Below are 26,458 nucleotides of genomic sequence, written 5' to 3' on the forward strand. Positions count from 1 at the left end.
TTTTACAAAGGTTCTGCTAAGACCCATGAGAGCCAGGAAGAAAAAATAATTCCCCCCCCAAAAAATAACTTTGTACAAGCAAAACTTAATTGTCTGTGAGAGGGGGGGGGTTATGAAAGATTTTTCTTCTGCGAGATTTCATATCACACGTCATTCCAGTACACTAGCAAACTCTAGGCATCTTCTGCAGAGAATTACAGAGAAAGGACTAACAAACCCATCAGTTTCAATTAAAATAGCATTTGGAAAGTTCCAATTTCACCTTAGATCTTAAAGAATAATTTTTGCTGTTTCTTATTTCATATTTTATGGAATGAAAGTAACATTTAGGCTTTTTCAAAATGTTCTGATAGATCGTTATGATAACTGAGGACATGTCCAGGCTGGTCCTTTTTGGTGTAGATGGGTGAAGTCTAAATATGGTCAGCTGAGCTGGTGGTGGGGAGGCGCGATATGCCATTGGGTGTGATCCTCACAATCAAATGGTATATTGGCCTCGAGGAGCCCAATTTCTGCTATCCTGAAATGGCAAGTTTGTGCAACACCAGAATTTGGGAGAAAGGAAAAGTGGGTGGGCTCAAATGTGGCTGAGATGGGCAGGCAGCAGAGGCGAAGAAAGAGCGCGAGGCCAGGTACACATGGCAGTACGAGGGGAGAAAAAGCAGTTGACTGCCAGCCAAAAGTGCACGCACGCGCACACCCACACCCACACCACCTTTTGCACACTCCTTTGACTATTCTGAGGCTGCAGTCACACAAGGCAAATGTTCCCCACTTCTAACAAGACTTTCCATACCTCTGTAGTACTGAATCACTGTCACTTGGTATGTATAGCATGGCAATCATTCCAATGTGTTTTAACATTACCAATCCATTTCCTCCTCTTTGAATCATTATGACCAGCTACACCGTGGAACTGATTTATTTATTTTTATTGTTTTCTGGGGCACTACAGTCCCTTACTTTAAATTTTTGTAAGTGTTTTTCTGATACATCGGTATGTTGGGAAGGGGCTCCTGTTTGGTAAAAAATGTCCTCTGTTGCTCTGGCGCCTCTGGAAGAATGGCATTTCACTCCATGGACCCGGCACTCTCATCCAGGGCTGTGCCACTCGCCAGACAGTAGGTGGAGTGATGCAACACCTACCAATGCCCTGGCATATCTGGCCATTGACGTAATTTTACCTACGTATTGACATACCAGCAACAAAAAAATTAAAATAAAGTAAAAATTATAGCAGGTCAGTCACATGGCAATAATGGCAGCTGCCTTCCCCAGCAACTTGGCTTCATAAAAGAATTGATAGGGTTGCGCACACTGAGGAATATATCAAAACACCATCAGAATAAAATAACAGAAGCCTCCCAGCGAGTGGGAAATAAACTGCAGTTACACCGCTGATTCGTTCATGGCTGTCCATCGTGTGACCACAAATGTCTACAAGCATCTAACAGGGGTATAAGAAGGGAACATTTGCCTCATGTGATCATGTCCCGAGTTTGAAGAGAAAGAGGGAGGGAAGCAGAGGCAGAAAGAAAGGAGTGGGACACACAGAGAAGGGGTGTGTGCCAACTCCCACCAGCACCACCTGATCTCACCAGTGGAGACAAAAGAAATGAGTTGCCCCCTTTCACTCCTTGCATTGTCTGTACGTACACACACACAAAGAAGAAGAGGCAGGAATTGCTTGTAGGGTGCAAAGCAGATTAGATAGGATAGGAGAACTAGTGACTTTCCCAACAGGATCTCTGTGTCTTTATAAAACATGTAAGAGACTCTTAGCACTCGGCTGTGGATCCATGCGCACCTCTCCATTGGCACTCTGCCTTCCTGCTGTGCTTGCCTTTCCCACCTCTTTTTGTTTGCAACAGACAAACCACCCCCCATATTAAAAAGAGAGAGAGAGAAGGGGGAAGAAAAACCCAACATTCCTTTCTATGCTTTCTTAAATGTTCAGCTTCCAATATCCAGAAGCAGCTCATTTATTACGTCACTTCACGACACCGGAAATTCAAACCGGAAGAAATCTTGGCAGCTTTGACAGCTGCAAGGCTCAATTTTAGTCCGTTCCTAGTGACTACATGAACTGGGACTGGACTAAACTAAAGCACACCAACCCACATACACACACAAAGGGAGAAACCCCTGACGGGGTGCTCGGGGGGGGGAATTAGTACACTCATTGTGTGAATGCTGGAAAAAGACCAGAACAATCTACACCAGCAATGCACCAAACGAGGACAAATGGCTGACTGGACATGCCCTGAGAGAAAATATCTCTCTGGAAGCAGCAAGGATTTGGATGGACAGTAGTCTTCTGCTTTTGTTCATGACAAATACCACTTCATTGTATTCGCGAAGGCTTTCACGGCCGGGATCTAATGGTTGTTGTGGGTTTTTCGGGCTTCTTGGCCGTGTTCTGAAGGTGGTTCTTCCTAACGTTTCGCCAGTCTCTGTGGCCGGCATCTTCAGAGGACAGCAAACAGTTTGCTGTCCTCTGAAGATGCCGGCCACAGAGACTGGTGAAACGTTAGGAAGAACCACCTTCAGAACACGGCCAAGAAGCCCGAAAAACCCACAACAACCACCTCATTAGTTACTGCGTTTTTTTTGCCTTCTCCTTCTGCTCTACTGTGCAGGACAACAAAGACCTACCAAGCAATTTGCATTTGACTCACCTATTTATTTTGGTGCTGGCAGTGCCTCCTCTCTCTTTTCTCTGTACCTCATTTGCCCCAGCGGTTATAGAGTGTGGGTTCGGAGAGAGACTTCAGACTGCTTGGTATTGCCTGGTACTGTACTGTACTGTATTTATTTTTGGCTTTTTTTAAAAAATGCTTTTTGGATTTTTGACTTTCTTTTTTGAAACAGAGAGACTGCCTGTTCTTGCTGAGCACTGTATGTACTGTACAGGGTTTTTGCAGTGTGGGTTTGGGTTAGGTGGGGGGGGTTATGTTTCTGTGCTCTGATGAGTCTTGCAGTGTGGGTTTAAAATGCGAAAATTAGACTATAACAAAATTAAATGTGAACATTAGACTGTAATTTTAAAATGTAAAATTAGACTGAGAGGTCTGTTTGCTGGAATAATGGTTGCTGGATTTATTTATTTATTTATTTTTGCATTGTTCCCTCCCTCCCTCCTTTCCTGCCCTTTTTTTAACCTAAGTCATCTTAGGTTAAAAAAGGAAAATTCTTTTCCTAGTGGTAGTGGAAGGATTAACCGTTTTTGCATTCATTCCTATGGGAACGAATGCTTCAACTTGCAACCGGCGCCTCAAGATACAACCAAAAAACAGCCAGAAGGGATTAATCGGGTTTCAGTGCATTTCAATGGGAAATGGTCCTTCGACATACAACCATTTCTAGTTATTACCATCTTATGGAACGGTTTAAGTTCGTAAGTCAAAGCACCACTGTATTGGAAATCCATGCCATATAGCTTCCCCAAAAAATATGGTTTTACTTTTTTTATACCCTTTACAAAAATGATAGTCATCAATTCCGTGATTTGCCCTAGACTACCTTGATTATTTTCTCCCTTGATTATTTTCTCCCTTCTGGCCTTCTATAGTCTCATCTTAGCCCTCTGCTGTTTGGGCAAACTGTTTACAAGAAGAAGAAAAAAGAAAAAAAATTCTATGTGATTAGCCAATGAGTGAAGCTATCTACAGTTCAAAAAGAGCTCTGAGGTAAGTAAATCAATGACACATGGACAAATATTTTGTTGTTGTCTGCTATCAAGCCACATCTGACTTACAAGAACCATAAAAGTGCTTTTAAAGTGAGATATTTTGGGGTTAGTTTTCCTGTTGCTGCCATTCCTCCCTCCCTTGGTGAGCTTCCGTGTAGAGTGGGGATTTGAACTCAGCTCTCCTGAGTCATAGTAGAACACTGGATCCACTATACTGTACCACATCGGCTGTCATAGGTGAACATTACCACCCACAAATAGTACATGGATAGCAGGTCAACCATAGGAACAAATGCTGATGGTAGTATTATGGATGCTATCGTCCACAAAAGGAACTTTTCCAAGCTTTAGTAGTTTGCATTGTACTTCATTTCTTGCTTTGGAAGCAGGAGTCGTTGGGCTCAATGACTCCTGGGCTGTTCGGTTCTATCATTCTATGGATCTATGATTCTATAACCATCTAGAAACATCCATTTATCTTCCACATGCCTCTGAAAATTTAACTAGAATAAATTAAATGGATCTTTCTCGCCAGTAAATGTGCATAGCAAACTGATATATTTGTACTTATTAGGAAAATTGGACTACAACTCCCAGAATCCCCCCAGTGACTCTTCTGGCTGAGGAATTCTAGGCCTAAAAGGTTAACATTCAACCTCTGCTGTGACTTTGATTCCTGTAGCAGAGAAACAGCAGTTATTGGGGGTGGGGTTTAGGAAGGAGTTACAGCACAGAACGGCCATTTCCTTTCATGTGAGTGTGTATTTATACTGAAAATACATATTTATATATACACTGTGCGTATGTGTGTAAAGTTTAATCAGATTAATGGCAGCCAGGATATTTTCTAGTTACAATAAAATATGAATTTCTGAAGGAAATGACACCTTGAGTTTTTACCCGATTTCTGCAATTTGTTTTCACTTTTGTCTGCATTTTCTTCTGCAAATTGAATAACTTGGATTTATTTCTCTGTCTGTCTGTAATGGTGAAATCAGTGGCCATTTCACAAGAATATCACCAGAAGCACATGAGCGTGGGGAAAAATATTCTTCGTTTACGTGTATCAGCAATGCAGATAACTTCTTTACATGGTTGCCCTCTCCCCAATTTATGTCCCAGACAAACTTGTATGTTGGAGACTATGGGTCAAGGACACCAAGGAAACGTTAAGATTAAGCTGAGATTTGAATCGGAGGTGCAATCAGACAGTGATGTAGCTGACATTTTGGACGCCTTCGGTCATGGTCTGGTTCAACCTATTTTCTGGCAACAAGACAATGTACAGAAGGTCACAAAAGAGCCTGCACCTGCTTCATGTCCACTCTGGGCTTTTCTGGTCCAGTGACAAGGATACTCTTTTTCTGGGGGGGTAGTTGGACTGGACCGATGGGGATCGGCGCATGTATGTACACAATCACAGAATTGTTGTAGGGTTGGAAGGGACCTTGGAGATCTTCCAGTCCAAACCATTGACCAAGGCAGGAGACCTCAGACCATCCTGGACAGATGGCTGTCCAATCTTTTCTTGAAAAGGTCACTTTAAAGGGGATCCCCAACCAGAGAAACAACTGGTTTTCAGTGTGATGCAATGCTATCCAGCTCCCCGGCCTGACTGCACCTATGTCCTTAGGTTCTAAGACCAACAGGTCTCTTGGATCAATGAGTACTGTATAAATGAGGCCAAGAATGAAAGATACTATTAGAAAAGCAATGCAACAATTAATGTGCTTAAACTGCATAATATGGAAAAAAAATCAATATTAATTTGCATAATATTATGTTTGCATGTTAGGCAAATAAGGTTGCCTGATCATTTGCTTAATGTGCAAATTAAGCTGTATTTGGAGAAATGGAATATGGCAACCCTAGTGTTGTTACTGAGATGCAAGCTGATTCCATTACAATTCACTATTTGCTTACAACGTTACAAACCAGTTGTAACTTAAGTCTGCACAAAAGTTCTTTGTAATTGCAAATTTCTGAAATAATAATTTAAATGTGAAATGATTGAAGAAGGTATAACAGTATCTAAACCAAGTTTTTCTTTATTTTATTTGCTACATTTTATTTTATTTGTTTACTTGTTTTATTTCAAAGGAAATAATCTCTGAGAAGCTAGACAGTGTGGCTTTGTCAGAACGGGCCTAGAATTGTCCCTGGGAAAGACTGTGATTTCTCTGATTACCCTCTGACAGGGTATATGGGCAGGACATTATGGTTCATAGGGTCAAACCTCTCCCCCCGCCCCATCATATATATTGTAGTGTCTTTTTCAGGGACAGTTCTGCCCATGTTTTGAAACTGCATTGTAGAAGCCTACTCTCTCTGAGAAGCTTTTATCTTCAAATGCATTTTCAAAAATAAGGGGGAAATGGATGTATTTGCTTAAGGCTCATTAAAAGTAACACTGTATTAATTGCTTTAAGCAGTCTCATTTCTGAGGGCCTGTCTTGGTTAGAAATGGAAGCATATACATTTGAAAGTTAAAATATCACAGCAGCCTTAAGAATACAAAGAGCCACATTAAGACCTTTTGAAATAATTGCCTCGAGAGTTGATTTAAACTCTTTCCCCAAGCACAGAGAAAAATCTGTCTTATGGTGGTCACTGTTGTTTTTCTGGGGAAAATCTCACTAGCACCAATGGGGAATTGCCTCCCAAGACAAAATCTAGCTTCAACAGAAAGAATTTTTCTTCAGGACCTCAGCAACAGAGGAAAGAACTAAATCCCCCCTTTCCTCCAGCTCTGATCCCATTAATTACTACTGCCACTACACCATGGCTGATGCAAGAACCTGCATCATTTAAGGTCATGAAATATGGTCCCTGGACAGAATTGTGCAAGCCTGTCTGTTTGCAGCCTTCACTCTGTGTGGTGTAGGTTTATGAGGAATGGGAAAAACCCTGTAGTAGTCTGTATGTACTGGCAAAGTTAAAGTCTACCAGCCTAAAGTATATAGCCTAATTCAGTCAGATCATTTTAATAAATGCGACTGAACTGGCAGAAATCCAATTTAAGCAGGTTGTGGATCAAACTTGCCCACGGGATTTCCCACTGAGAAGAATTATAGTGCAGTCACCTTCTCTCCCACCCTTTAAAAGCAAACAGGATTATTATTTTTTTCAGAGGGCCCAAGCCACGACTGTTCTCCCACCACCAATTATTTGCTGGATACCTATAGCACAGAAGCATTGTTGAAAGAAAGACTTCATTTGACCTTTGTCGGACCCCCGCTGCTTTGTCCTCCCTCCTCCAATCAACCTTTCAGAGCTGATGACTAAATCCAATTACTTGAGTTTAGTCCGTTTTTCTTAAATACATTTTAAATGGCATGAACAAAACCTTCATTTTCCTCTTTTAATTAAAAAGAGCACGGCTACAGCTAAATACTTAGGTGCCAGTTAAATAACACCCTATCTAAATAAATGAAGCATGCTGCCTGTATGCACATAATTATTATCACCCCATTTGTATGTTCATTTTTTTCTCTTTTGTTCATATGCTACAGTTGCATGCCATGGATGATCTTTAAGCACAAATTTAAGCGTTGCCAGATATTGCTATCCAGAGCTCCATGTTTTAACATCTTAATGACACACACCTTATCTCAACTTACTCATGAAATTCAACAAGGAAGTAGTGGTTTTCTATGTTCTCCAAAAAGAAAAGTAAAAGCTGTGAGACCCCCAATTAGAAAGGAATACAGGTTATTTTCCATCCTTTTCCAAATATTTGCCATGGAATGTTGCAGGGCAGCAGCACATATGTTTTATTTTCTGACCAACTAGGGCAATGATGGGTGTGTCCCTCCATGTTATAGGAATTAGATTCCCCCTCCAGTATTTGCATTCATATTGCCAATACTCACTGCAGGTCCAATGGAACAAATGGTGGTGACCGGGGGTGGGGATGCCAATCAGTTTGGAGGCAAAATACAAGACAATGGAAAGAGTATGATAAGGAGAAGGCCTACCATGAAGCTCAGCAAAGTGAAGAGCAATGTCTAGATTCCCTTAACGCCATAATCAAAACATCTCTCCAGACTTCACCTGATGGATTGATCTGGTTACATTTCTGTTTGCATATCAAAATATAACAACTGAAGTGAAGGCCTTTCATTTCTGTATCCACTGATTCTTCCAAATAAAAATAGAAATTAATCCTCCCTTTCTTTCACTTAAAAAGGGCAGAAATCTTAGCCACTCAGCAAATGAATAACTGTGCCAGCCGAAGAAGCTTCCCATGGAGGCCTGAGGCTTTACACAACTTCTCCCTTCCCAACGAAACAGCACAGCTCTCCTAAGGGAACAAGGGAAGTGCTGCGAGAGAAGCAATTCTGAGCAGAATGCCAGAGAAAGACAGGAAGCCTCCTTTGACTTCATTATTTATTTGAATGTATTGATAGAAAACTCAGTTGCCTACCAAAGATTTTCAGTTTCTCCTGAGGCCTTAATTATGTAGAGCACAATTTACCAGCAAGTCCCTTTAGTATCTCTGCGGCAGGCAGGAATCCAGCAGACCGGACTTTCCACGTCACTGCATCCACATGCTCTGGAATTAAAAATGGAGCTGAGTGGCCAATACAAAACACAAACGCAAGAAGAGGTGTTACCTTTACAGACCACTAAAAAACACATGATATAATCTGTGAGCTTCTGTGGATCAGGACCACTTTGTCAGGCATGTACCAATATGAAGTACTTAAAGACCAAAAGTTTGTGGCAAGATGGATTTTGCCATTCACTCTCCCCACGCATTGAGCTTTGTGGCTGAAGAGAGACTGAGTTCCAAAGTCAACAGTGAATCGTTTTAATAGAAAGAATGAATGAATGAATAAATGAACAAACAAACAAAAACAAGCAAGCAAGCAAACTTTAGATGTCCAGTCCTCTGCCATGTTTATTACAATGGCTTCCATTACACCAGTCTGTGTGATTGCTTCTGTACTGTAGTCACTCTTTTCAGGAAATCCTTAACATGCATACAGTATTTGCAAATAAAAGAGATTATGAGAAAGGTATCCTAAATTCTCAGTGGCCCCAGCTATAATAGAAACCTGTCCTATGGAGGCAACCATGAAATCCCTACCACTTAAAGAAAGGGAGTACAAAAGAGTATTACTGTATTTAAGATGCTGGTTTTGATTCGATTGGAAGTGTTCAGGGACATATCAGTCAACATGTTACAAAACTAAACATAACAGAATTAGACATGATTTACCTATTTCTGGTTCTGGCTCCACGCATCACTGAGCTCAGCCCAGCCCACCGCCAGAAGGCAAACAACCTCATCAGAATGATTTCCTCCAAGGAAAACAGGAGAAAAGATGGTCTAGCGTTAGAGCACAGGCCATACTTTGGATCTCCACATTCATAAGCAGACCTGAGGAGATAATCTGAATCATAGGGTCATATTCAAACTTACCAAGACAAGCTGTAATTCAGTAGCTATTTACTTTGGCAGTTAAAGCAATAGTTCTGACTTACCTTCCTGTGCTGTTTCAGTGAACGCTCTTCAGAAGGGCATGTGGCTGCCAAGCTCACTGTGCCTTTATTGAGGATGGTACAAGGATGATAACAAACAGGGCACTACCATTTTGTGTGAGAAAAATAGGGAACAGGCCAAATACGGTAAATGCTCAGAAATGTTCTAGCTGTTTGCCTGACCACTAAGACTAGTCTCAAGGAGTAGATGAGCACAGGACTGCACTGGATAAGATATACTGACGAATTCATTTCAGTTTAGCTGAGAAGCAAAAAGGTTAAATATTTGAATGATTTGCTGTTATCAACTTCAAAGTGGCAACCCTTTATCACTTCATTTGCATAAGACGCTTTATACATTTTCTATTTACTGTAGATTTGTAGACTCGAGCCATGTTTTACAAAACTGATTCTGGACTGACTGTTTTTCTTCCCTACTATTTATCAGTTGTTTGCTTACGTACTAGAATGTTTAGAACAACATACTTTTTTTTGGTCTTGATTGGGTTCAGTTTTAAATTTCTCTCCATCATGTCCCATCAAATTCATTTATGGAAGAGGGTTGAAGCTCCTGTTCATCAGAACAGCCAATCTGTCCACATTTGCCTCAGTGCAAGTCCCACTCACTGGGACAAATGTGTGAATAGACATGAATAGGGTTGTGCTGTTAGGATTGCTGTGCTGGTAGGTTGGTTGGTCGGTTTGCCCAATCAGTACAAGTCACTGCTTTGGGCGGTTTACAAACAAATAAAGTAAATACAAGTTTTATAACAATAAAGAGAAATAATAATAAAAAATAAAAATAAGAACAAAACAAGTCAAGAAAACAGGATAAAAACACATCAAGAAGAGCAGCAATGGTCGAACAGTCAAATGGTCAACCAGTTTCTACATGGGGGAAAAGTGAGCCCAGGCACCTTTAAGTATTTATTATTTCCCACGTTTCCAACTTCTTTCCTAAAATAATTATTTCGTTTGTTTTCTGTTTTGCATGATTAAAATAACCTCTACCTCTTTAAAATCCCTCAGTGGATCACCTCACCACTATCTCTGCCCTTTGAAAAGAATGACAACTGGTAGAAGAATTATCTGGATAGGCCAGGGAATGAAAGGAAGGACAAATAATTAGAACCTTGCTGCTTAACCACAAATGAAACTGGCAGGATCTCCATCGCAACATGTCAAGCTGCTGCTCTAGAAAGTGCTGAGAGGTGGTAATAATGCTTCGGTGGCTGCTTGAAGGGTCAGAATAATATCTGCTGCTGAAGACAATGATTATGCTGTGCCCGTTGCTCCTCCCTTGGAACTGCTTATTCTGCAGCACAGGCATCGCCTGTACTTTGCCGCTCACACAGGGTACGTGCAGCAATGACTTAACAGCCTTCCTGCATCTCCAGTCCACACAGTAACCATTTTGAGCCCCTCCACGTGCTCATTAGATAAGTAGCAGCACAGCCACCCTGCCTGGGCACATGATCTCAGCTTCAGCTCTTGGGGCGGATACATCTCCTGCATTCTCTCCTCTGGGTGTGCTTCCGGAAACGAAGTCCAGATTTAAATTCAAGGAGGGATTACTGTCCCCGTTTAACCACAGCCACAACCTCCTGTTGCTTTTCAGCAAGCTGGCCTAGGACTGAATAAGCAGGCCATTAAAGCAAGATTTTTGGAGCTTGATGTTATCTGTGCCGCATTACAGTATGCCTGGCTTTGTTATATAATGCTGCTGTTCGTAGCAATAAACTAGCAAGCTCGCAGAATGCTTAAACAACTTTAGCTACAGAGAAGGCAAGAGAGAGAGGTGTGTGTGGGCCATGGGAGACAACCTTTGCCATCACTTTAAGCATAAGGACTGAAGTTCCACAATATTAATCATTTGAATCATAGCAATTATGACCTCATTGTCTTAGGATTCACAGTTGCTTATTGATTCCATCAAAGGAGGGGGATCTGGGGGCCAACTGAGGACTGACGACTTAAATTCAGACACAGGTCGTGGGTCCAGCATTCCTAGGATCTGTTCCAGGAGCTGGAGGCAAAGGGCCAAACCACAAGAGAGATAATGGTTCTGTTGACCAAGGAAAGATTCTGTACATCAGCAACTATTTCAGCTGCCCATGGGAGTTTTGGGTGTTTTGGTCTACAGATCCCACGATTCTCCATTCACTCTGTTCCATCTGACAGACCCACAAGCAGGGACGTTCTCAAGTGTTTGGTTCCAAGTCCCAAGTCCCAAGTCTTTGGTACCAAATCGAAAATCGGAGTCCTTATTAAAAACAAGCTGTTATCCCCAGAAAAAAGGGAGGGGTGGGTAGTGTCCGTATCACAAATTGAGTTCGACTCACTGAGAAAACAAATCCAAAGTCGAGTCACTGATGTGAGTGAAGTCCAACTTGACAGCAAGTCCCACGACTCAAGCCCCCTTCCCTACCAACAAGCACAGACACCCAAATATGATCCAACTGAGAGAAAAGGCCTAGTTGACAAGGCTTTGCGACCGAGCATCGCCCTAGCTGTGCCCTAGCTTCATGTTTAGAAAGGAAGCTGCCCCACTGCCAGCTGGGAGCTTCCTTTCTGAATAGGAAACCAGGGCAGAGCTAGTTTCTGTACCTAAAAATTATTCTGAAACTTGTTTATGTACAGTTCATGGTAGCTCACTAGCTTGAGCCCTAGCCTCAGAGGATGATGTTCTTAGCACCAGTCTTGGTGTCTCTGAGAGTGGAGTACAGCCAAGATCCAAACTGTATGTTAAGGATATAATTAGAAAAAGGAAATTTCTTAAGTGCTGAAGGACATCTGACTGCCATGGTAGTTTTCCACACATCACATAATTTGCAAATTAGCTTGCTTTGCTTTGTAACTGTGATAGAATGGAAACACACCCTTCATTTGCAAGTGCTGTTGCAGACATGAAGCATTGCTAGAACCAGATTTCTGAAATCTGATTCTACCTTCCAATGTGTTATCTATAATGTATAATTTGACCCCAATTTTTTTACTGAGAGAAGCAACCCGCTACTCCTGAAACAAGTCCCAACTCATGTTATTTTGGAGGGAGAATTGGAATTGCTGTAGAAGGTTTGCTAAGCCTTAGTAATATGATACTGTTTGAGCCATGCTATGCAGGCCTTTATAAACTATATTTTCTTTCACATGTTCCTAAACACTCACATTCTAGCAGGAGGCATTTGCTCACTTTACAGCCAAAGAGAAGTCAAACTGTTCTGGAAAAGAACTGAATGAAACACTGAGCAACAACAAAATCCACCCCATATCTCCCTACACATTGTCTCTTGTGAATATCTGCCATAAACCCAAAAGGGACATCACAAAGTATTAGCAGATGTTATTAGTGGTGATCAATTGCAATTATGCATGTGTGGACCACTGACAACATACTTTCAAGACAGAAGCAAGGATTTTTCAGGTAGATTACCCCCTTTCAATTGAGAGTTGTATATTTTATTGCTACTTGCATTGTTCTTAAGCAAGGGTGTCCACTCAAATTAACAGATGATATAGATGAGCATTTTAGGCTACAACTCTCATCATGGCCAATGGAGCTGAAGCAGAATACAGGAAGAAAAGATCTCAAAATGTCAAAAAATAGAGTTGCTTTATGCTATTAAGCCAATGTATTTTGTCCTTCTATAAAACTGGGAGCCTTAGTCAAAGAAGTTTTAAAGGTCTAGTGGAGTTTGAATGACCAAAAAAACTCACTCTTTCTGAGATCTTATTAGATTTTAAAAATTCCTCAGAAGAAGGTCCCAGAGTACATAAAGAGCCAAAACATGTTGGCTTAATATAATACACATTTACTTTTGTATTCCCAGATCTGTTCTTCTTTCCTGTTTTTTCTGGTGAATGAATGCCAATTTTGTTTGATCTTCAATATATTCAGAGGACCCTAATCTGGAGAACGATACTATAGACTTCTCCTATTTATTTTACTAGTCTCCTGTCCTCCATACACACCAAATTCTGCAGCATGAAAGAAAATTAAATTTGGTCTCGACCTGTTACTTGCTTAGATTAATTCAGTGTGTTTAATTGTGTCTTACAACTGCAGCTTTTTGGCAGAATTCCTCGGACATGGAAGGGATTATGTACACGGGATAATAGGTACATGTGCAGGCAGGAAGACAGGGATGGGAAGGAGAAAAGACAGAGAGAAATTGAATTGTGAGGCGAAAACATCCTGTTTTCTGACCACTTGAGAGCCCCACCCTTCCTTTTTCTGTGGCTTTCTATACACATCATTTGCCGAGTGTGTTTTTCCCACTTTTAAGAACAAATAGTACGGGGTGCAGGAGAGAACTAGACTTGTTCCTTTTCATGGTGAAAGCTGGAATAACTTAGGAACATATAAAATGTCTGAATCACCACTAGAAATTCAAGGGCTGTGATCTCAGGCAAGTGCAGAGTTTTGTCAATTCTAGCTTAGTTTAATTGTCTCCATTTTCCTAGGCTATAGTCATATATTTGAACATAAATGTTAGCATACTTCCCCTGCAAAGAAGCAAACATCCTGTCAGCGTACGGTGCAGAGAATAATTCTTTTCATTTCTCAGAACCCACTATTATGAGCAATACGTACCATTATTAGGTTGACCAGCATGTCACGCAATAGTCTAGCCTGATGAAGAAATCTGGACACTATTTCATGACATCTGTTTGAACTGGTAAAAGCATTGTTTTAATACAGTTTTAGTAGTTTTTTTAGACTTCTGTTGCCTTACAGCAGTGTTGGCTATCCTTTGTTGTTTCATTGTTCCCCATTTTTGTATTGTCTTTTAAAGAGCATTGCTTAAATTTTTCGAAGTCTCTTTGTTCTCAACATGAGGTGGGTCAGGGCAATCACAGGGCTTCTCTGGGTGCTGAGTACAGAAGACCTTGGGAATCTCTGCAGGAATTGTCATTTTATGAGAACACCATTTGAACAGAGATAATAACAGAGTACACGCTCAGGTTGTACTAGTTTCTGGGATTCTAAACCAGACCCCCCAGCTGAATTAAACTGAACCAAAACTTCTGTCTCCTTCATCCTTTCTCTCTTGCTCTCTCATGATTCCACCAAGATTTAGACCAGTTTTAACTTGTACCGTAGGCTGACTTAAATCACAAGGGGGAAATCATTGTCTCCCAGCTCCCAAAAGATACCAAGCACAGGAAGAAAGTTCTGTGTTTTAAAGAGACCAGTGGAACACAGCAGAGTTGCTCGCAGTACGGTGGCTTCAGCCTGGCAAAAGTTAGTCATGAGCTGAACTTTTTCTAATGACTAGCTTAAGGCAAATTTAAGGGAAGGGATAAATATATATGATCATGGAAGGATGGCATTATAGCAATTGGCTGTTTCGTGCCGTCATGTCACTTCCCATGAAACAGTCCGATAACATAAAATCCAACATACTGCCATATTTTTCTGCTCTTAAACTAATGTAATGTACTGTATTTCACTATGTTTTCCACTGTATTTCATGGTATTTTGGTTTGCACATTTAATTTATCGATATCGTCTTATTTTGTTATTTTGTTTTTATCTTATTGTTTCTGTCTAGTTGTTGTAACCCCCTACCCCCCGAGTGGCCTTGGCTGCCAGACGGGCGGTATATAAATCAAATAAATAAATAATAAATATTGATATCCAAAAATCCTGTCATTCGTAGGCCTGTCCATGTCTTACCAACTCCAAGCCATTGCTTCCTTTACTGAACAGATTCATCTCATGTTCATCCTCTTTTCCTACTACTTGCTATTTTTCCTAGCTTTACTGCTCACTCCAGTGAGACTTCTCATGCTATGCTGAAAACGCAATACCCTCCATTTAGTCATTTAATTTCATAGAATTTTATAGCAACTAGCTTGAAAAAGGAGGGAATTCTTAAAGATGTAAGGAACAAGAAATGGATGGAAAAGTCTCTCAACAACTTTGAACATTTCTTGTGTGTTTAGAGTTAAAATTAGTTGGCAAGACATACTTATCAGCTAACATCAAATAAGCTAATGATTTAAGCAATGGCTAACAATAGTTCTTCATGAAATGAAGAGCAATCTAGATTTTCAATCAAATGCTGTGATCTGACAGAGAGAAACTGCATATTTAAAATCCTTAGCAAGAGGTTTTCAGACAGACTGCATTGAATAAATACATTTAAATGATGCATTAGACTTTTCATAGTAACATACTGAACAAAAGGTTGTGATATATTCTATGCAATACTATGTGCATGGTTACCGTTATACTCGTTTATACAACCTAACTTTAATAAAACAGGGAATTTCTATTTCTTGATTGATCCAGTTGAAGAATACCTATGGTATTACAGATGGATTCTATGAGAGGTGAACATCATCTGCACAAGCTTTCTGACAACTAGAAGGCACAGCCTTGTTTTCAAAGCACTGACATAAGCTGAAATCCTATTGGCTTCAAGTATCCAATTCTAGTTTGTAAGTCGTACCTGTGTTGGCATAAGCTTTAAAGCAGCCTGTGGAGCCCTAGCAAGCATGGGGCAGCCGATGAGTCTGCTCAAGTAAAACTTCCCAATTCAGTACCATGACTGGTAAAAAAAACCAAGGTACCAGGTTAATTTAGTTCATAGCATCACTCAACTGCAGCAGTTCCACCCAAGAAAGTCATCTTGGACCCCACATGCATGCTGGTGTGTTTTACTTCTGCATTCATTCCAGAACTTGAGGCACATTAAATGCTACTTTTGTGGAATCATCACCAGGCAGCCTTGGATTGGGTGCAGTCTCTAAGATCAGGATTGTGGTCCAAAAGAGTTTTTAATTAGCAAGAATACTGTCATCACCTGAGCCATTGTGAGTACACTTGGGCATCCCCTGGGCCATTGCGTGCAGCCAGCTAATCCTTCACTTCCAGAGGAACTGCACTGTAAAACTTCATGGTAGTAGTTGTAGAAGTAATGTGCCATCAAGTCTTTTCCAACTTTGCCAGGGTAGCAAATTGTCAGAAGTGATTTACCAGTTCCTTCTTCTGGTGATGCTCTGGAACTGAGCAGCTTGCCCAAGACTACATAGGCTGGGCTCTTCTCCCAGGAGGTACAATGGAGAATCAAACTCCTGACCAGATACTCCAACTCACTTAGCTATCTAGCCAGCTAATCTTCACCATCGCCCCAATCTTCATGACAGCTGGGGCAAAATGGGTTATCAAAGCAACAGTACATTGTTGTGAGATATGGCTGTGTACACAGATTTATTACATACAGCTATGGGTCCAGACAGCTGCCTGTAGTTTTAGTCTTTCCCAGGGAGCATGAATGTGAGGATTGTTTAGATGAGCACCCACATTTCAAAATTTTCCACTACTCACTGATTCAGATGTTAGTTGTGGCAATCTGTTATGTGACTTCACACTGCAGTACGGGCTTACATTTGCTGCTCAAACTCTATTGGTTATACCCTTGAGGTGAAGCATATCTTTCTTAGATTTCAGTCCCACTGAGGTCTGCATTGGAATTCAGAAGCCAGTGCATGTCCATGTCCCTCACCATGGTGACTCCCTGCTCACTGTGCTTCTGTTGCACACACCATGCTGCATGGTGGCAGGATGGCTTGGAGAAGGTGAACTATTTAGGAGCTTCTCTTACAACAGATTGCAGCATTTAAGCAGAGTATGAGACGGCAGATTTTGGCCTAATACTTACACTTACCGCTGCATAGGAACTACAGCAACAGTGCCCTCTCTTTTCTTGCCCGAGAACTTGAGAAGCACAATGTCATAGAGGACAATCTCATGCTACTACTGTGCTCCATGGCAGCACTGATCCACTTTCTCAACGGCTGACAGTGATACAGGAAGGAGTTAAAGTGTTGAGAGTCTCTTCCATCTAGTCTGGGCTCTCATGCCACCAGCCTTTGAGCACTAAGCCTTTGACAGCGATCAACTTTCTTACTGCCAGGGTTGACTTTAACAAACATTTTTACCATAAGGCCTATTTCGAAGTCAGATCTGTAAGAAATTGGCTGAAGAATGCTGAAGACTTCGTGGAGCTGTACAACTCAGAAAAATAATGTGGGGAAATGTTATCTTACTCAGAAAAGGCTTCATTAATACAAGCGAAAGACCAAAGCGTCTGTGGATGTTGTTATCTAACATACTTAAGGCCTGCAGAGTTAAGAGAAATGAGACACTTTCTAGTCACTTAAAATAATTAGCTCAGCTAATCAGCTTCTGCTAAATTTGTTCTTCACAACCCTGGAAACGAACATTGGTGCATTTTTAGAGGAGGCTGTGTGTTCAATTTTATTGGAGAGATTGCAACTTGTTATCACTAATGAAGCGAAAAGGGAATAGAAATGCCAAGTGAGTATCTGAAATATAAAAATAGGTGGAAGGTTTGCCTGGAGGGAGATGTCAAAATGAAGTTCTTTTCTAATGCATATATTTTTTGTCTTTCAATATGTTTCTTTGTTCCTTAAACAGCCTAGGCTTAACCATACTATATTAGAAATCAATTATCTTTTTGTTGAAATAACAGCCCAGTTCTATCCATGTTTATTCAGAAATAAGTCCCACTTCATTAAATGGGATATAATCCTAATCCTAGGTATAGGGCTGTAGTCTTCCCCCCACCCCCAGTAAGTGCGCACAGAACTACCAATTTAATGGGAAAAAAATTCACTTTAAATTAACTTGGCGGAAATGACATAATGAAAGAGTAAGGATGACAAACAAATGACTTTGAAATAGTGAGACTAAGTTGTCTGCCACCTATTTACACAGTTGTATTGATTTCCTGCCCACCCCAGCTGGGAAAACCAAGGAAATGAACATAAAATTCTACAAGATTTCACTTTTTTTAACAGTTGGGAATGATTCCATGTGTGTGGCTTTGTCGTTTAGCACTGTGGTTTTTTTTTTTTTAAGCAGAGATTGAAGAATTATGTGCACATAGCAGTCTAAGCCTACATTTGTCTATCTGGCAGTCGTCCCCCCCCCCCCCCCAAGTTCAAGGGTGGGCGTATTCCTCAGCAGCCAGCCAAACACAATTCTTCAGCCTTAAAATACAACATTCCAGGATGCTTCGTTTCTTAGTTCTCCCTACAAAGCACAGGGAGGGACCACCCTCTAGTGGTCTAACCAGGTATTTTACTCTTGGAGTAAAGCTGCTCTCCTCCCTCCCCCTTCCCCCCCCCTTTCACCAGAAAACTTAATTGTATTCGGGCTGCAGTTCACTCTGGGTTTCTTTGTGGGGGGGGGGGGCTAACAGACGGGGAAGGTGAGAATTCCTCAGTCCATTTCCGGCCAGGAGCAGCTTCTTCGTTCTTCGGTCGGGAATTCCTCTTAGGTGACGTCCACATGCAAGAACAGACGCCCGAAGCAGAAGCACCATCATTTTAAGTACTGTACAATTAATTTTTTAAAAAAATCCCAAACAGAGCGAGACAGCACCAATTAAGAGTAGTGATGCAATCCCGAGAGCGCCCTTTCCAATAGCACAAGGGTACACATTCACTACCAGGTAGACGCCATGAGGTTTCTTTTCAGTTGTTGGCATCCGTTTACATCCAGCACGTTGCACAAGGGCGGTCTGTCGCTCCGACCTGAGGATCCCCGCCGGTCTCGAAACGCTGCCGGTGAATCCAGAATCGCATGGCAACGCTGCCCCTGGAATGGGTTTCTAATCCTCCCTCGTTGTCGACGCACTTTGTCTGGAGACTTCTTCGCATTTTGGTCTGTTATCTCTCCACGGCGCATCCTTTTGTTTCCATCCCAGACCGAGGCTGATGGGGAGACCGAGTCCCCGTCGCTGACCGGCTCCTCACGTATGCTATCAACTAGTGTCTGCCGCGCACGGAGCGGTCAGCGTAGCCCTCCAGCGTTAGCACAGCCGTGGAAACCCACAGCACTCCCAGCGGAAACGTTTGGGTGGCTAGAATGGGGTTAAAAAGAGCGAGCGAACGTGCGGCAGATAAACACGCACGCCAGCAATGTAATCCAGAGCCTCGGATGGCGAGAAGGAGCGAACGAGCCGCGAGGGAAAGGAGGGAGGATCGATCCTGCGACCAAGACCTATTTCTCCACCCCCTTTACTCCCGATCGAGGTTTTTGCGAGGATCCAGTTGGCTCCCGGCTAAATCGGCGTCCCTCTTTCGCCTCCTGTCGCCTTAAAGCGGCGTGAAACTCGCCCGCTTTTATTACTCTTCTCTGATTGCACAGGCGCGTGGTCATGAGGTTCTTGGTGTTGCACAATCCTTCTCCTTTCTTTCCACATCTCTGGTCTTTTTTTAAATAATAATAATAATAATAAAACAGGAAACAGAAAAAAAATTAATTGGGTTCTCCGGCGTCTTCATTTACTCCGCTTGGCCCCGTCTCTCCGCGGCGGCCCCCCCCGCGCCGCCCCTTTGCCGCCATCCCTTCCAGACGGTGTGGGTACGCACTCGGGCCGCGCTTCCGTCCTACATGGAGGGTGGGGGCGAGCGGAGGAGGAGGAGGAGGGGGGGGGAGCGAGAAGCGGCGGAGGCCATGGCTGCAGGATCCGGGCAGAATGCAGCGCGGGCAGAATGGAAACCTCAAGAAAAAGGCAGCGTGCGTGCGTGTGTGTGTGTGTGTAATTAGTCTTCCCCCCCCTTTCCCTGCCGGGTGCTGTCAGTTGTGGCCCAACAAGCAAGGGGCTGGTGGGGAAGAAGGAGGGGGCAGAAAGAGAAGGAGCGAAACAACGGAGGAAGTCGGGTTTCTTTTCCTTGAGCGAGAGCAACTTGGCGGTCGACGGACGAGGCATGACAGCGAGCCTGCGCCCGCCCGCCCGCCCGCTCGCGGGGGGTCCCCCTCGGACTTGAAGCGCCTCCATACCAGAGTCAGCCGGTTTCACGGGGGCCAGGAAAAACGGGGCTCAAGTTGTGCATGGCTCGCCGAGCCCGGGAGGCCAGCGGCGCGCTGCCTGGCGAGAGAGAGAGAGCGAGCCGAGCTGACGGAGTGTGTCTGCCTGTCTCTTGTCCGAAAGCCCGCCAGCTGCCTCCCCGCTCCCATTCCAATACACGGAACGTCTCCTTTTCTGAGCGCCGTCCGCCTCGCCTCGCCTCGCCTCCCCCACCCCACCCCTCCGCGGCAGGCAGGCAGGCAGGCAGGCGGACACGCAGGCGCCCCCCTCCCCAATTGCGCGCGGGAGAACTTGAGGCAGGTGCGCGCCTCGCGGGGAAACCCTCGGGGACAGGGTGGCGCTGCGACCGGGCGGGGGCTCCGGCTCGCTCGCTCGCTCGGGCGCCCAAAGTGCTGGAGGAGCAACTTTCCTTCGCGAGCCACGGCTTCGTCTCCTCAGTCCGGGGACTCCCAGGGTCCGAGGCCGGAGAAGGCCGGCGGGCGGACGGGCGACCCATCCCCAGCCCGGCGCCGGGGCTCAGCGTGTCTGAGCGCGAGGGAGCGTGTTGCGCGAGCGCCCAAAAAGCCAGGGAGCGAGGAGGGGAGGGGAGGGGACCGGGGGAAGGAAAAAAAAGAGAGGCGGCGGCGGCGGGCGCATGCGCTTGGGCCCCGACCGTGCCATATTGGAATGAGGCGGCGAGCGGAGCGCCGGCGAGCCCTTCAGCCCGAGCCCCCGGTAGCGGCGCAGGGGCTGGAAAAACTCCCCGTCGGTAAGGTGGGCGCGAGATGCGGGCCCTCGTGGGTCGGGCGGCGCCCGCTGCAGCTGCTGTGCGCGTTTTGCCGCCGGCCTGGCCGCCGGAAAGGTTTTTTTTCGGCTCCTGAAGTTTGATGCGGGAGACGGCGAAGGAGGGCGGTAGCGACGGCGGCGGCAGGAGTAGCAGCAGCAGCAGCAGCAAGCAAGCAGGCAGGCAGGCAGGCGGAGCGCAGCGCTAGGGGAGGGAGGGGAGGCGAGCGAGCGAGCGAGCGGTTGCTTCACTTAGATGTACTACAGCCTGGAGGCGCCCACATCGCTGCAGCCGCAGCCGCGCCAACTCTGCGCGCGCTTGGCGCGCTGGGCTGCTTTTCCGCGCAAGTTCCCGCGGCTCCCTCCCCCCCCCCGCGGGGGAGGTGCGCGCCGCACCCGAGCAGCTCTGGGCCCGAAAGGGGGCGCTTGCCCCGAGTGCCGTTTGCTTCGACGTTGGCCGCCCCGCTTCGGTGGCGGAAAGTTCCTGGGCGTTTGGGGTGCGGGAGTGCCTCCCCCTGGCTCGCTCCCTCGCTCGCTGCTACATACCCTCGGGGACTCCCCCCCGCCGCCAATGTCCTGTATTTGCTTTTTTGGGCGAGTGGCGAGGCCGACCGCTTCGGATGTACTTTCTCTTTCTCACTTGGGAGCGTAGGAACGAGCGGGAAAGAAAAAAAGCCATTCCAAGGCAACTTCTTCTGAACTTTTGGCGACCATGTGTGGGGTCCTCTCTGAAGAGCCGGCTGTCTGACATGTTATATCCCCCCCCCTTTTAAAAAATGGCTTCACTTGCTGGTGGTGGTGGTGGTGGGGGAAACGAGGCCTCCTTATAGTCTGGCGGTGCTCTGGTTTCCCTCTCCCTTCCCCCTCCTCCTCCCCCCCCGGAATGGCGGGGTAAGTGATCTTTAAACCCACACGCCGAGCACCGGGCGGGGAGCGCGCGCGGGGCTCTCCAGCAGCGCTGCGCCCTCGGCCGCCCTCATCGCCGTCGGGGCTGGCAGCCGGATCCCCCCTCCCTGGTCGCCTCTGCCTGGCTGCTTTGCTTCTGGTGGCGGGCCTGTGGGGACCAGGGCAAGAGCCCCAGCTGCTGCCCGCAGTTGTTATGAGGAAAAGTGATTCGGGTGCCACCAAGTTACACGAAGCCCAACCCCTTCCCCCCCCCTCCCCTGCCTTGCCGTTGCTGCTGGTGCCTCCGCCTGTGGGACTTGGGCTACAACTATTGGTATACTTTGCTCTTCTCTTTCGGTTCCCGACCTCCGCTCTTCTCCCTCCCTCTTGCATTCGACAATATAGTGGCTTTTTTGTTTGTTTGTTTTTGCTTTCATGTTCATCTGCCCCTGTGGAGGTTGCACCTGAATCCCGAAATCTGAGGATGCATACAGTAGTTAACTGCAGTAGAAACTAGAATAATCCAGGATGCTCTGGATTGTAGTTGTGAAAAAAAAAAAACTTGATGTTGGAAGAAAACAATAATCTTATGCCTCATCTGTAGGTTTAGTATGAATTGGAAGAAAACACATACAACTTGGGAATCAGCTCCATTTAGAGGCATTTTCATATATGAAGTGCTGCAAAGCAATCAAGAACATCTCATGTAATGAAGAGCAGGAAGGATCCACATCTAGACCAAATACTTCCAAGGCTAAATCATTAATAGTCACAAACAGAGTAGACTGTTAAATCAGCTGGAGTTACAAAAGTGTTGACATAACAAGTCTAATTTATTTGACAGTTTTGCTTTAGGTCGGAATAACAGTTGGAAGTAGCCCTTAATTTGTTGGTTCTTTAAAAACAACACTATTTCTAGGCCTTTTCTGGTTTATATATTTTATTTATTTATTTATTTATTTGATTTATATCCCGCCCATCTGGTCTGATCGATAATGGACCAGAGCGATGTCCCATATGAGTTTCGGTAGAATTATTGTATCTGCTGTCATCATAAAAGGTGTTTAAAAGTCTTCAAGAAAGTTGATTGCTTTGCCACTTTATTCTCTTGGAAAGTACAGCTCTAATGTGGAATTCTTCATTGGTAAGAATGTAGTTCCGCATAGGTATGGGTTTTCCTGTCACTTTTTTTTTTTTAAAGCTTATTGTCATTAGTAGCTTAGGAGGTTACCATAGCAAACATTTCGATAATATTGAATGCATTCTGCACCGTTCTTCTATCTAGAGCAGTGGTTCTTAACCTTTGTTACTCGGATGCTTTTGAACTGCAACTCCCAGAAACCCCAGCCAGCACAGTTCTTGGTGAAGGCTTCTGGGAGTTGCAGTCCAAAACTCCTGAGTAACCCAAGGTTAAGAACCAGTGATCTAGAGAGTGTTTTCTATTCAGTGAATTACAAAGAATTTGATATATATCAAGGTATCTAGTGAATAAGTTGGTGAGAGAGCAAAATGATTTTTTTCTAATGGTATGGAAAAATCTTAATTCTAAGGGCACCTGCTTGAAACTTGCATGAACTGTTGTGAAACATGATTCTAATTATGTACAGTTAGGGTGTGTTGGGAATTACAGTGTATGGAGACCCGATGATATATTTTTAAGCATGTGTCAGAAAAGGTTCTGCACTATGCTTCTAAAAATTAGCTGGAAACTATTGAGATAACAAAATTAAAAGTGAGTTATTCCTAGCTTAAGTCTACATGGTATCTTGTAGACAGTGTATGTCAAGACTGAGGACAGTGCAGCCATCAGGTGTAGTTGAACCATTCAAAAAAGCTCTGCTTTTTTGAGGAGTGCTGAGTGCCACATGAGGAATGCTGAGAGTTTTGCCCATGCCTAGTGTACTCTAAATGTATGGTGCTCATCCAAAGCAACGTTGCACTTTTATTTTGCTGCACGTGGGTACATTGCGTATGGCCTTGAAAGACTAGGTGCTCAGGTTCTGTGTCTTTATGGTGGAATAGACACCTGTTGCTGAGTGTAATTTTTTTTTATCTGTGATGTAGGAAGAGGCTGAAACACTATAATCTAACCGCATTACATGGACATAATCCAAATGTTTTGAAGGGAGCTCTCCCTCCTACTCTGTTGTGTTTAGACTAGGGTGTAATGGGTAAAGTTTAATTTGGGCCTTGAATTCTTGGGCAGCGGTGACTCATTAATTATAGTTTACCTTTTTGAAACTGGCTGCAATAGAGGCTGTAATCAAACTAGGATTTCAATGAGACTATCTTGTATTGTATTATTGTAGTGAAATCCCATTTAAGTAGAGTGGAATTCTTTGGGAACATGGCTGTAGGCCTCAGCTGTAAATATATTTATAATACCCCATAAAACTATACTCAGAACTGACTTAAAATGTGGTACATCCCTACTAGAGCATATCACTTCAGACTACAGGTGAAGGAACTGAATGGCCCAGAGCTTTTTTCATGGTGTCCCCTTCTGAGGAAGCAGAAGCAAAATCTTCTGCATACGGGAAAGAGAAGGGCTTTATGTTTGTCCTTTCCATCATGTACTGGTGCTTTATAAGTAGGAATGCTTTTTGTTTGGATTGGGTTGGATTTTTTTTAAAAAAAGTTCCATTTCTCAACCTCTGTCGAAAATGTTGAGGTCCTGTAAGGACAATATCCTTTATTTATATACATTGTTATTCCACCCAATTAGTGGTGGAGGCACTCTGGACAGCTAACAGAATGAGAGCAGAATAATAGAACACACCCTCTTACAGATAAGGCATCATGCACAGCATGATCCCTAGAAATACAAAAACTTTTTTTAAAAAATCAGTAAAATGACAGGAATAATAGTCAGCCAGCAGAGAGAAGTTATGGAGTGTGTTTGGATCGAAGGAAGACTCTGTAGATAGCAAAGACACATGAGTGAGCTTAAGACGAACCATCAACACTGCCGAAATACTTGGTAATTCCAGTACCTCTGATTGCTAGAAAGATGCCAGTTGTGAGAAGCTCTGTACTATGTGTAGTTTTGCTCTATGATGTAGGTACCTAACTAAGAGGAATCAGTTTGCTCTACCTGGTGAATAAACTAAATTATATCCCCAACCATCTAATAGAAGTCTCTGTGTCTCTGTGTTGTGTTTTTCCCCACAGCCCCAAATAAACTTTATCCTTCAAAAGTAGGCAATGTGATTGGGGGGACATTGCCTTAATTCTTTCTGGTTTACTGTGTGGAAAGTTAAGCACATTTTTTCCTTATATTCTTTATATTTTGGAATATAGAAAAACAGAGTTCAAACTCAGTTTGTCAAATGAGTACATCATTGTCATATTCATCCACTTGTCAGTCTAATGTTTGGGTTTATGCCTTCATGTTATTTCTCATATTTCAGGTTCAAGAATAACACACGTTAGTTGTTAGTTCTCTTTTTATACAGCAACAGGAGGATAGTATTAAGTGAGATAACAAAGCACCTTCTGCTCCTGTGGAAGTGAAACAGAGAGTAGTACATGTCAGTTCCACACTTTCCAGGTAGATTAATTATAGTACTTAAAAATGAAAAGGTGGAAAAGAATTGGATTTATTCTCATTGATTTTGTTTATTTGCCTGTTGGGAGATTTTATTTTTATGTGACAGAGCAACTCCAGGAGTGGGAAAGGCTCTAAAGTTGAGACCCTAGATTTCTCCACAGGGGCAGAATTGTTTAGAGTGATGATTTGAGTGAACAAGGGCTCCTAACTTCATAATTGATCTTTCACCACTCCGACGCCATAATTGATCTTTCACCACTCCGACTTTCTTCCTTTCCCCCCAATTCGTTGGTATCCTGCTGTTGAATTCTCTGTCTCCTTTTTATTCCTTAGGAAACAATGGTTCAAATAGTACTACTACATAAGAAAGATAGACTGAAGAGAGAGAGGGATCCTAGAAAAGCATTTTCTAAACTGTTGCTGGTGAATTGTAGTGATCTTTGTATTCATCACATTTCCATGGCTTGTTCTGCTAGTGCCTATAATAGATTACCACAGTTGTTGCTTGTCTCAGTGTAGTGTGCCAGCTCCTTGGCAAATTTGGAAATTAAGAAAATAATAAAATTCTGATATTAATTATTAAATTATGCTATTTTAAGGCGTCGGAGTGGCTGGATAGCTCTGTGAGTTAGATATATGACTGTGGAGGCAGAATGAGAGAGTTTCATTCCCCAGTATGTGTCCCTGGAGAAGAGTGAGACGATGTGGCCTTAAGTAAAGCTGCACATTCACGGGTACCCAAGGAAGAGAATGGTAAACCACTTCTGAGTATTCATTACCTAAGAAACTTTAGGAAGGGTCACCATAAGTTAAAATTGACTTGATGGCACATTGTTGTTGTTGCTTAAAGCATTGAATCCGATTCTTTTTTTTAAAGAAGATGTTAAAGAGTTGTACAATGATCATTTTTTGTTTTCCTCCATCTGCTAAGCGTAGCAAACCACTACTGTATAATGGACAGCTAGCATCACCTTGTTGATGGAATAAGGAGCTCCAATGCATGTGACAGACTATGAGCACAGGTAGATTAAGTTCATGAAGAAACAGAGACAAAATTTGAGAAATGGCACTTCTAATGTATGCATTTAGCAGATTGAATAGATTGGAAAAAGCTCAAGGCTATTTAGTCTACTGGTCTTTGTGAGAGTATTGTCGTTGTCGTCCCAGTCTTTTGATATTGTTTGATTGGTCTCCGTTTCATATTATTATTTCTTGTTGAGAGAAAGTTAAAAA

At 43.4% G+C, this 26,458-nt stretch overlaps 1 protein-coding gene and 1 long non-coding RNA gene across 3 annotated transcripts in view; one reads left to right on the forward strand and one right to left on the reverse strand.

The window, feature by feature from the left end:
• Positions 1 to 19,033: 19,033 nt before the first annotated feature.
• LOC140703698 (uncharacterized) lies at positions 19,034 to 20,135 on the reverse strand. Its single transcript, XR_013541730.1, has 2 exons — positions 20,001 to 20,135; positions 19,034 to 19,426 (listed from the first exon to the last, which is right to left on the reverse strand). It is a non-coding gene; the product is annotated as an uncharacterized LOC140703698 (long non-coding RNA).
• SFMBT1 (Scm like with four mbt domains 1) overlaps positions 19,630 to 26,458 on the forward strand; it is a 129,279-nt gene continuing 122,450 nt past the window's right edge. Inside the window, exon 1 of one of the 2 annotated variants that reach the window (XM_020796679.3) lies at positions 19,630 to 19,736. The gene's annotated coding sequence lies outside the window, so the exon portion shown is untranslated. Of the gene's footprint in view, positions 19,737 to 20,644; positions 20,777 to 26,458 lie in introns of those variants that run through there. The other variant, XM_020796677.3, reaches the window with a different exon arrangement.

The sequence above is a fragment of the Pogona vitticeps genome, chromosome 2 (assembly GCF_051106095.1).
Source record: "Pogona vitticeps strain Pit_001003342236 chromosome 2, PviZW2.1, whole genome shotgun sequence".
Taxonomy (NCBI): domain Eukaryota; kingdom Metazoa; phylum Chordata; class Lepidosauria; order Squamata; family Agamidae; genus Pogona; species Pogona vitticeps.